Raw genomic sequence first — 7,500 nt, 5'->3', positions numbered from 1 at the left:
TAGAGACACAAGTAAGCGTAGGCAGGAGCAAGCGGTAACAGAACGAGTGTTAAACTGGTAGAAGGCGTGTTAGCCTTTGATTTCGCTTTTGGGAAAAGCAACAACAGCCGACAGCCCTACGTACGCATCACTCGAGCCATCGGGGCGTCCCTCCCTCATCTGACTAAAGTCCCTCCACGTTAGTTAGAACAAGGGTGGAACTACCATTACATTCATCACGAGGCCCATTATCCACCTCCAGGAAGAATAAATTTGGTCTGAGGTTGGCAGATGCGAGATCATCACAACAATGGATGTATATGTAGCAATGATCATCCCAAATTAAAAAATTATGTAGTGACCTTCGTCTGGGAAAAATATCCAGTGCTGGACAGAAGCGAATGACAGCGAATATTTGAAACAGTGGCAAATATTTGAAAGATTGAGAAGGTTACACCATAATACAATATAATTTGTTCACTTCAACTTTGCCAAATTCTCAAAGACCCAAAATTTCTCAACCATTAAATTAATAATCTTGCCGAAATGCAGACATTAACACGAGAAAAAATATGATAGATAATGTAAAATTCACGGCTAAAGGAGACCTACAACCCAAACGTTACCCAAAATATATCAACAATACATCAAAGTTTAAACGAGCCGATTACTACAAATTAACTGTTCAGAAAATTTAGTTGAAGAAAATCTCAAGTTCAAAAGAACGCGAACACCCCTCAATGGACTTCCCCCTGAAAACTCGTCTACCAGCCTGCAGCCACCACAGTATGTACTAGTGCAACCAGGAGCCCACCAGCCTGCATCCAAGCAATAACCAGCTCACCCGATGCTACTGCAGTTTATTGTATTCGCGAATAAACGATATTGTTTGATTGTCAGCGATTTCATTTACCGGGTGGACTACCACCCTCCTCCTCTTCCTCCCTTCCTTCCCACCCCTCTGCCCCTCCCACCGTCCAAGAACCACACTAACTTTACCACAAAGAAATGCTGCTCAAAGACTCTCTGTAGTACAACAAGAGCATAAAATACAACCCAACATACCACCCAATGTTTCGATTGCAATATGCAGTTATTTTCTATGTAAATCTGAGGGAGATAACTTAGTTTCCTTTGTTTAAATTAGAGTATCTACACACAGCTAGCTCAGACGCTTCCTCATCCCTCTCCTCCTCACCCTTCCCACACCGGTACTGTCAAACCATCAACATATTCGTTTTTCTAACAATATAAAAATCATCGCGATGGGATGTGACAGTAGTAAATGATACATGGGTTATCCATGGACTCACCTTGCTGTTGTTGAACTTGAATCAAATGTTCCTAAACAAATCACATACACTTCTAAGCCTCACTACACCACTTCGCACACGCTCCACAACGCTCCCCGCGTCCACTGAAGTATCGAACCGAGCACGACCCTAGTCCCGCTACGCCAACTGTGACTGCCACATTTCATTCTCGTTTCCGATTTTATATATCATTTATGATACATTGCCATATACCTAAATCGATGTATCTTATTTTTCGTTACACTATAAGCCTTCCAATTATATCTTTACATTATTAATTCAATTAAAACTGGGGGGAAAATCATGAACTCGGTATTTCCATGACTCAGCGAGGACCAATGAGCGGGCGTGTCAGTCTGGAAAACTGGCCAATCACAAGGCTCAGTTCAACTCGGCTAGGTTAACCTCAGACCAAGTGAAGATGGGAGCACATGTGCAGTGTGTATACAAGCAATCTCATTCACACGCCGACACCAAGGCTGTGGAAATACCTGTGGGCATGCAACCTCACTTGCATGTCTGTTCCATTGCACAGAGAGACGATACTACTGTACAACGGCAACAGTGCATACTGTTTGTCGACGTAATAATTCCCTACGGTGTACGATTTATTATCATTACTATTTTCTTTATTTACGAGGGTACAAGGGATATATTCGGATCTCATAAATGGTTAGTCATTTTCTTTGTCACCATGAATTAGCAATAGATGAGGGCGAAGACTGTTACTGTGTGGTGTTGCTTGTGCTCTTCAGTTGCCAATGCTTTCCATACGAGCACAAATGATATAATTCAGACAAAGGCAGAAGACATGTCCTTTTCACACATTTTATTCGAAAACTATGTTAGAGTCAATTATATAAAATCTGATAAGAAGAGATTATATTAAATTTATGTTTTGCATATTGCAATTTGTTCATCAAGGTGCATATGAAGTAGATGGATTTCCCTCAGCTGAATATTAACACTTGACGTCACCCAGAATTACGTCATTTTCGGAGGGAATGAGCATAGAACCTTTGAGGTTAGAAGAGGGTTACTCCTAAAGATGAATAAAATCGGCTGGTAGCAGGGAGAATACATTTGCTAAAGATTATCAAAGAGAATTGGGAAATAGGAGCCCTTTGGTGTCTACATTTGTTACTTTGTCCTTATTTTGGCTGCCGCTGGGTGATTTCATTCCCCTGAGCAATACAGATGTCGAAGGTTGTAATCAATCACCAATAAACTTTAGGTATTTCTGTTCCGCTCAAGCTTTTGCTGTCTGTCGCTAGGAGATTTCAATCATCTGAGGTGCCGAATTATTACAGGTCGTTCTTAGCTACTAGCACGGCAGTATTTTTTTTTATCTGGTTAACATCAGGCGATTTCAATCAGGTAAGGGCAGGATTTGGAAGCTTCAGTGGAAAATGAACAGAGCGGCCTCAGAGTCGGAGTGGCAGAGCCCAATGCAGCAGCAAGTCGAGGAGGTGGAGGAGGAGGTAAATTCCTTGGGATTCCTGACGCAAGGAAAGCAGATGAGGCCGATGTTGGGAGAGAGCGAACCAACCGTTGAGGCGCACACGAAGATTACAGACTATAGTCGTCGTGGTTAGATGATACAGAATAATTGCCGGGTCAGGTAATATAAATTGTGCACTAAAAGGACTTGTCTCTGCTTCGTACATATATCACATACAGTGTGTGTGCGCGCGCGCGCGTATACTGAGACACCGTGAGAGGTTGAGAAAGGTAGATGAAGACACCGGCCTTGGTCTGAGTTTATTCCTGACCGGTTTCACGTAACAGGTCGTGAAGAAACTAGGAACTACCCGTGCCTTCTTTATTCACTTTCCCCATATATATATATATTATATATATATATATATATATATATATATATATATATATATATATACACAATAAAAACACTAGGAGCGTGTGTTCCCAAATGCGTAAGTAACCACTAGGAAAAGTAAACTAACGAAGCAGAGCGCTTTCGTATAATTACATCTTCAGTGCAGATACAAAGAAGGAATTATAAAATAAAGAAACAAGGTACAGAATATATGACATAGTGAAGAGGGCATTCGGAGAGGTAGGGGAAGAAGTACACGTGACGGACGTTTGGACCGTCCTGGTAACCAACAAGTATGGGACAACTGCTCATAATTTATATTACAATTTAAACAATTTTGAAATTTCATGAGAAATAAAACTATCTAATTTGTACAAACCTTGATGAAGATTAACATTTATCCCCTTACTAGATTTGATCAAACTGCATTCAATTAAATTTCTTTCTGTTATGTTGTTGTATGTGATGACTTTAGCGTTATCCCAGTCAACTGGGTGGTAATGATTCATGTGGTTGAATATACCGCTAGATTGGTTTCCCTCTCTAACGTATTTCTTGTGTTGATTGATTCGTGTTGTGAGTGTTTTAGCAGTCTGACCAACATAAAACTGATTACATGATTTGCAAGGTATTTTGTACACACACCCTTTATCACTATTGACAGAATTATTTGTGAGCAGTTGTCTTACAGTGTTCTTATTGTTAAAAACTACATTAATGTTAAATTTACGTAATATATTTGGAATATTTTGAACCTACAAAATATTCCAAATATATTACGTAAATTTAACATTAATGTAGTTTGAAAGAGGCATTTGTTCAGCAGTGGATTCAGGATGTCTGATTGGTTGCTACATACACATATACATACATACAAATATATATATATATATATATATATGTATATGTATATATATATATATATGTGTGTGTGTGTGTGTGTGTGTGTGTGTGTGTGTGTGTGTGTATTTACCTAGTTGTATTTACCTAGTTGTATTTTACGGGAAGGGGAGCTATGCTCGTGGGGTCCCGTCTTCATATCTCATTTTATCTAAACTATTTTTAAATTCATGTATTGATTTTGCACACACCGCTTTCTCATCTAACTTGTTCCAACTGTCTATTGCTCTGTGAGGAAAGCTGTTCTTTTTAAAATCTCTTCTATAGCTGTCTTTTTTTATTTTCTTTCCGTGTCCTCTTGTATTTCTGTCATCCCATTTTATCAGATTCTCTCTATCAGTAATTTCTATGCCTTTCATGATTCTGTAAATAGCTATCAAATCTCCTCTCTCTCTTCTTTGCTCTAGTGTCTGTAGTTTAAGTTTTTGTAGTCTCTCTTCATATGATAGTTTTGAGAGTGTTGGTGCCAGTTTTGTAATTGCTCTTTGTATTCTTTCAAGTTTTTTTTATACATTTTTTTGTACTTGGTGACCATATCGTTGCTGCATATTCCAATCTTGGTCTTATCAGGGTGATTAGGATTTTCCTCACCATTTCTTCATCCAGGTATGTAAATGCCACTTTGATTGTTCTTATTAAATTATAAGTTTCTCCAAAAATCTTATTTATATGTTTCTCAGGTGACATATTATTCATAACAATGACTCCCAGGTCCTTCTCATTTTCTACTTTTTTTATTCCTTCTTCTCCCAAATTATATGATCCTGTTATTCTGTTTTTGCTTTTTCCAAATTCCATTATACTACACTTTTTTGTATTGAACTCCATCTCCCACTTCCTACTCCATTCTTGTACTTTATTTAGATCTCTCTGTAGTGATTCACAATCTTCTTCAGTTTTCACTCTTTTCAGTAATTTTGCATCATCTGCAAAGAAGCTCATATAGCTTTCAATTCCTTCATCCATATCATTAATATATATAGCAAACATTATTGGGGCCAGAACTGTTCCCTGCGGGACACCGCTTATTACTTCATTCCATTTTGAGTGCTGATCTCTTATCACTACTCTCATTTTTCTTTCTTGCAAAAAGTCTTCCATCCAATTTAGCAATTTACCTTGTATTCCTCCTTCATATTCTAATTTCTTAAGCAACTTCTTATGTGGTACTTTGTCAAAAGCTTTTTTTAGGTCTAGAAATGCACAATCAGCCCATCCATCTCTTTCTTGTATTATATCTATTAGCCTTGAATAGAAACATATTAAATTGGTGACGCATGATCGTCCTTGTCTGAATCCAAATTGCCTTGGATTTAGTACGTTGTTTTTTTCCAAGTATTTTACCCATCTACTTTTGATAATTCTTTCACATATTTTTGCTATTGTACTTGTTAGGGAGACTGGTCTATAGTTGGTAGGTTCTTCTTTATTTCCTCCTTTATATATAGGTACTATATTTGCTTTTTTCCAATCTTCTGGAACTTTTCCTTCTTTCAAGGAACTGCTTATTATGCTATGTATTTTGTCTGCCAGTTCATTCCTGCATTCTTTCAGAATCCAGTTTGCTATTTCATCTGGCCCATGCGATTTTCTGACATCAAAATTACCCAAGTGTGTCAATATTTCATTCTTTGTTACTTCTATTTCTTCCATAGGGGGGACTTTTTCCTTCCACTCAATCTCTTCAGGTTGTATATTTTCCCTTGTAAACACTGATTTAAAATGTTTGTTCATAATTTCCGCCATTTCCATTTCCTCAGTGTATTCAACTCCTCCTTGTCTTAATTTCTCTAAGTCTTGTTTGTTTTTCAGTTTATTGTTTACAAATCTGTAGAATAGTTTTGGTTGATCTTTACACTTTTCTATAACATCTTTTTCATATTTTCTTTTTTCCTCTCTGCACTTTTGTACATATTCATTTCTATAACCAGTATATATTTTCCATTTTTCAGGTCTTCTGTCTTTTTTCCATCTGTTCCAGGCTTTGTCTCTTTTGTCCTTTAACTCCCTACAACTTTTGTTGTACCAGCATTTTACATATTCTTTTTCTTGTTTTTGTCTTGGGACACACTTTTCCACTCCTTTTTTGTAAATTTTTGTCAAAATATTCCATTTCTCTTCCACTGTTGTTTCTTCTTTGTATATTTCTTCCCAGTTTTCTTGTTGGAAGAATTCTCTTATTTTATCAAAGTTTGTTTTTTCATACATCATTCTTCCTTTTCTATATTGTTCATTTCTTTTCATATATTTTTCTTCATTAAGTTCCAGTTCAATCAATATGTGGTCACTTTTACCTATTGGTGTTTTATATTCAATCTTGTCCACTATTCTAGGTTCAGATGTAATTATTAAGTCTAGCCTCGATGGTTCTTCTTCATTTCTATACCTAGTGTTCTCTTGTATCCATTGTGTCATTGAATGGTCAGTAATCATCTCAAGTAGAGCATTTCCCCATGAGTCATCACCACTCTTTACTGTCATTTCTTCCCAGCAGATTTCTTTGCAATTAAAGTCGCCCATCATAACTATTCTTCCTCCGTCTTCCATTATTTTAGTTAATGCTATCTTTGTGTCCTCTAACATACTTTTATGTTCACTCTCCTCCCATGAGGCTGTTTTCGGAGGCACATAATTGATCACAAATTTTCTGCTCTTCTTATCTCGGTCTTCCACTTCTATCATAATCATCTCTACTGTATTCTTTCCATATATGACACCTTTCACGTTTATATCCTTCTTAGTCAGGAACATAACTCCACCCCCTTGTTTTTTCTCTCTGTTTCTAATCCAATAATTGTATGTATCATGTCCTACACTGTTGGGTGGTAGTGGGCCTTATAATTTTGTTTCTACAATTCACATTATGTCAGGTTCTTTTTCTTTCAAATAATCATTCAGTTCATTCAATCCTGTTATCAATCCATCTATATTTGTGTAAGACACTCTTAGTTTTCTGCCACTTCCATTGTATTCTCTGTTTCCCTTATGTTTTTCTTTAGTATGTCGAACTGCTTTATTTTCATGTTCACTACTCTCCAATAGAATCTCTCTTTCTCTGACTCCGTTCTTTCCTCGTTTTTTGCCTTAGCTTCAATTCTTTTCTGCTTTTCTGCCTCTCTTTCCTCCTTATTCATTTCTCTTTTTATCCATACCTTTTTATATTGATCATTTGTTGCTAGTTTCCCTGTCTTGGATAGAATTTTCTCTGCTGTTGTTTGTGACCTGAATTTAATCTTAATTGGTCTGGTCTTATCTGTACTATATTTTCCGAGTCTGAATTTTTCCTCAATTTCCTTTATAATTTCTGGTTCATCTTCCTGGACTAATTTTAATAAACTGCTTACTCTTTCATTTTCCTCCTTGATTCTTGCGGTTCTATCTGGGTTATGTTTCTCTTCCATTCCTAATATAATTATACATTTCTTTTTGTCAGCTAATTCTCTTACTATATTCTCCTTCTGTCTCATCACT

General features: G+C 36.9%; 1 protein-coding gene across 1 annotated transcript in view; it reads right to left on the bottom strand.

Annotated features, from left to right (window-relative positions):
* The window catches only part of sn (fascin domain-containing protein singed), a 242,543-nt gene extending 241,092 nt beyond the window's left edge, over nt 1-1,451 (bottom strand). Inside the window, exon 1 of the mRNA XM_076185495.1 lies at nt 1,293-1,451. The gene's annotated coding sequence lies outside the window, so the exon portion shown is untranslated. The remainder of the gene's footprint in view (nt 1-1,292) is intronic.
* Nucleotides 1,452-7,500: the final 6,049 nt, after the last annotated feature.

This window comes from Oratosquilla oratoria, chromosome 5, assembly GCF_046742065.1.
Source record: "Oratosquilla oratoria isolate Oo_2021 chromosome 5, ASM4674206v1, whole genome shotgun sequence".
Lineage (NCBI taxonomy): Eukaryota > Metazoa > Arthropoda > Malacostraca > Stomatopoda > Squillidae > Oratosquilla > Oratosquilla oratoria.
Note: the sequence above shows the minus strand (reverse complement) of the source record. Positions and strands in the feature narration are given on the sequence as shown.